This window comes from Rhagoletis pomonella, unplaced genomic scaffold (genome assembly GCF_013731165.1).
Source record: "Rhagoletis pomonella isolate Grant_MI unplaced genomic scaffold, Rhpom_1.0 Rhpom_scaffold_00003, whole genome shotgun sequence".
Taxonomy (NCBI): domain Eukaryota; kingdom Metazoa; phylum Arthropoda; class Insecta; order Diptera; family Tephritidae; genus Rhagoletis; species Rhagoletis pomonella.
The window spans coordinates 37,685,368-37,689,101 of record NW_023458557.1 but is presented as its reverse complement, the minus strand read 5'-3'; positions in this window follow the sequence as shown (position 1 = coordinate 37,689,101).

Sequence of the window (3,734 nt, the reverse complement as noted above, 5' to 3'; positions counted from 1 at the left end):
AAGACAATACTGCAATCTCGCTATCAATAGTTCTCAAAGAAATTGCTACTCTTAAATCTGAACAAGTTCGTGTGACTGCTGTGATTAGTTCTCTTCAAGCGGATAAACAGTTGTTGATAGCAAAATCAGATGAATTGCGCTCATATATAAGAACAATGCAAAAATGCCTAACCGAAGAGGTCAACTCAGCCCTTGCGCTGCTTACGGCTGAGATAAAAGACCTTCGTGCGTGTATACATGCGTGTGGGTGCCATGACGCGAAAAAGAAAAATGCAAAAAGCAAAGCAAAACATCACAACCTCGCTCCTTCACCCGCTGCCGCGAAGTCAACAGTTTTTCCCACTCCTTTTCCTGTTGATAGTGTCGGTAACTCGTCTTGCTCTAAAGATATTCAACTGTCTGGTGCTTCTGATCGCCTGCCTGCTGCTTTGCCGATTGATTCAACCGAACAGTGTAATTTAGCCGCTCCTGCGCCGACACAGTCAACTGATCAACGTATCTTACGCGCGTCTACGTCCGCTGCTGCTGCGGGCGCTGGCACTACTGCTAATGCTAACATCACTATGCCTTTTTCGTATGCTAACGCCGCTCGCTTATCTATACCTGTTGCGCGTGATTATACTTCTGCTTCTGCTGTTAATGATGACAACCACCCCGGAATTTGAAGACCATTGCTGGTTGCAATGCTAGTAGTGAGTTAGAAGTTGCACCACGAATAAAATGGCTACACCTGTCGTCGTTTATGAATTCGGTCACCGCAGATAACATTGTCGCATATGTTTCGAAGAATACGTCCATCGATGCTAGTTTGATATCCTGCAATATGCTTGTGAAGAAAGATACCGATGTTAAAACATTAAAACGTGTCAATTTCAAGATAGGAGTTCCATCTTTACACTACGCGTCTCTTCTGAACTCTGCGATTTGGCCAGCTGACGTTAATGTGCGTCCGTTTGAGTTTTTTCAGAAAGCAGTTGCCTGTGCCTGTGTGAACCTCTTTCTAAGTCTCTAAGGATATATTTTCATAATATATCTGGCCTAAGAACTAAATCTAGAACAGTTTTTAATATGAGTGCTCACCTGGACTATGACGTATTCGTTCTTATTGAAACATGGTTGAATGCTGATTTTTGTGAAAATGAATTTTTCGACCTCAATCTATTTAATGTATACCGGAAAGATCGTGATTTTATTAAAATTGGATTGTCAAGGGCGGTGGTGTTTTAATCGCTGTCCAGCGTCGGTTTCGCTCATCACTCGTGCATTTAGAAAATGTGGATTCACTTCTGAACCAACTTTGCGTTGTGGTACAAGGTCACACGAATATATATATCTGTGCGTCCTACATTCCACCGTCCAGTGTTGATAGTCTATACAAAGCGCATGTTGACAACATAACGGCTCTCGTCTGCAAACATGCTGGTAGCAACTTTTGTGTTCTTGGAGACTTCAACTTGCCTAGTATAGAATGGTCATATGTAGATAGTAACTATGCCCAAATTCCAAAAAACATTAATAGCTTTTCGGAATCCTACTTAGTTGATTGTTTTTTAAGTTTAGGTTTTATTCAAATCAACAGTTTCTTAAACAAGTTTTTTAGAATTCGGGATCTTGTATTCATAAGTGATAACATGCATTTCACACTTCACGAATGCCTTGATCCTTTATCAAGTTCTTGTAATCATCACATACCGCTCATTATTGGTCTAGAATTTTACAGTTTTAAAAGTCTTCATGTTAGTAATCAAATTAATAGTTTTTGCTTTAAACGTTGTAATTTTAATATTGTGGATAACGAAATTTCTCTATTAGACTGGGATTCCCTTTTTACTTGAATTAATATTTCTTCATGCTTTGATACATTTAAAACAAAGATGTATGAAATATTCTGCGAAAACGTACCACGTGTTAGCAAGAAGTGCTATAGGGTTCCTTGGTATACGAGAAAATTAAAAAGGCTAAAGAATTTGAGGAACAAGTTTTTAAGAAAATTTAAATTAACAAGTGCCCAAGCGTATAGGGGTAAATATTTGCGCTATTCCAAGAAGTTTAAACAGTTGAGTAAAATTCTCCAGCGAAATTATATTCGCAAATTTGAGTCTGATATTAAGTCTAAACCAAAAGCTTTCTGGCGTTACGTTAAGTCCAAAAAGTCCTGCTCTAATATTCCCTCTGAGGTATTTTACAACGGGAGTTATGCTTCCTCCACCCAGGAGGCAGCTGATCTTTTCGCTGACTTTTTTAGTTCTAACTTTGATCCATCGTCGGAACATCTGAGTGATAATTTTTGGAAAACCAATTCCACCGTTAACTTTGGCTCCCTTTCGCTATCTATTGAGGATGTTTGGGATGGAATTCAGGGCCTTAAAAGCTCTTCGCTTGCGGATATTGATGGTTTCTCTTCCTATCCCTTCAAGAATTGTCCTGCCCTTACATATCCTCTTTTGCTAATTTTCATTAAATCGTTAGAATCGGGGGAGTTTATTGATGCGTGGAAAGCTACGTCCATCACACCTTTATTCAAGGCTGGTAATAAAAAATATGTTGCTAATTATAGGCCTATTTCCAAACTTTCTACGACATCGAAGCTATTTGAATATATTATCAAACAAAAGTTGTATTTTGCCGTAAAGCGTCGCATATCTAATAACCAGCATGATTTCATGGCTGGCAGGTCAACCATCACTAATCTTGCTGTATTCACAGAATTTTGTATGTCTGCTTTCAATGACAGATTCCAAGTCGATACAATCTATACCGACTTTTCCAAGGCTTTTCACAAAGTCAACCATTCAATTCTAATCTCCAAATTGCGCAGTTTTGGGTTTCATTCCATTTTTTTTAAATGGATAAAGTCGTTCCTTTCATGTCGTAAATGTGTAGTTGTTGTTGATAATGTTTCTTCCCAACCTTTTGTTGCCTCTTCTGGTGTACCTCAGGGCAGTATTCTGGGTCCATTACTCTTCATCATTTTTATTAATGATATATCTGATTGTTTTAAATTTTCTGAATTTATTTTATATGCAGACGATTTTAAAAATTTTAAAACAATTTCAAGTCGATCTGATTCAGCTAAGCTCCAGTCAGATCTCAATAACGTTGTGGCATGGTGTGATAAAAATCACCTTCAGCTAAATATTCGGAAGTGTTCTCACATAACGTTTTCTAAGTCTAGGCAGTTTTTGGCTACTTCATACTTAATTAAGGAATCACGTCTCACCACTTTGGATGAAGTTTCTGATCTGGGAGTAATTTTTGATTCAAATTTCCTATTTCTGAGTCATTTAAATTATATAATTTCTAAGTCATATTCTACACTTGCCTTTATTCGGCGCTTTGGTTCAGACTTTACTGATCCTTACACTCTAAAATTACTATTTACCTCGCTTGTACGATCTAAGTTAGAATATGCGGTCTTTATATGGAGGCCATATCACCTTTGTTACATTATTAGACTTGAGCGAATTCAAAAGAATTTTCTTCGTTTTGCTCTCAGATCGCTTAACTTTACCGGTTCCTTCGTATGATGCTAGATGTGCTTTAATAAGCTTGAAGTCTTTACAAAGTAGACGGAGTGTTCTTTCACTCTGCTTTATCTTTGATATTATCAGTGGAGAAATTGATTGTCCATTTCTTTTAGAGCGCATTTATTTTTACATTCCACAAAGAAAATTGCGGAGCAATGATTTATTCTTTCTGGAGCGAGTCCGGACAGTTTATGCATCCTATGCTCC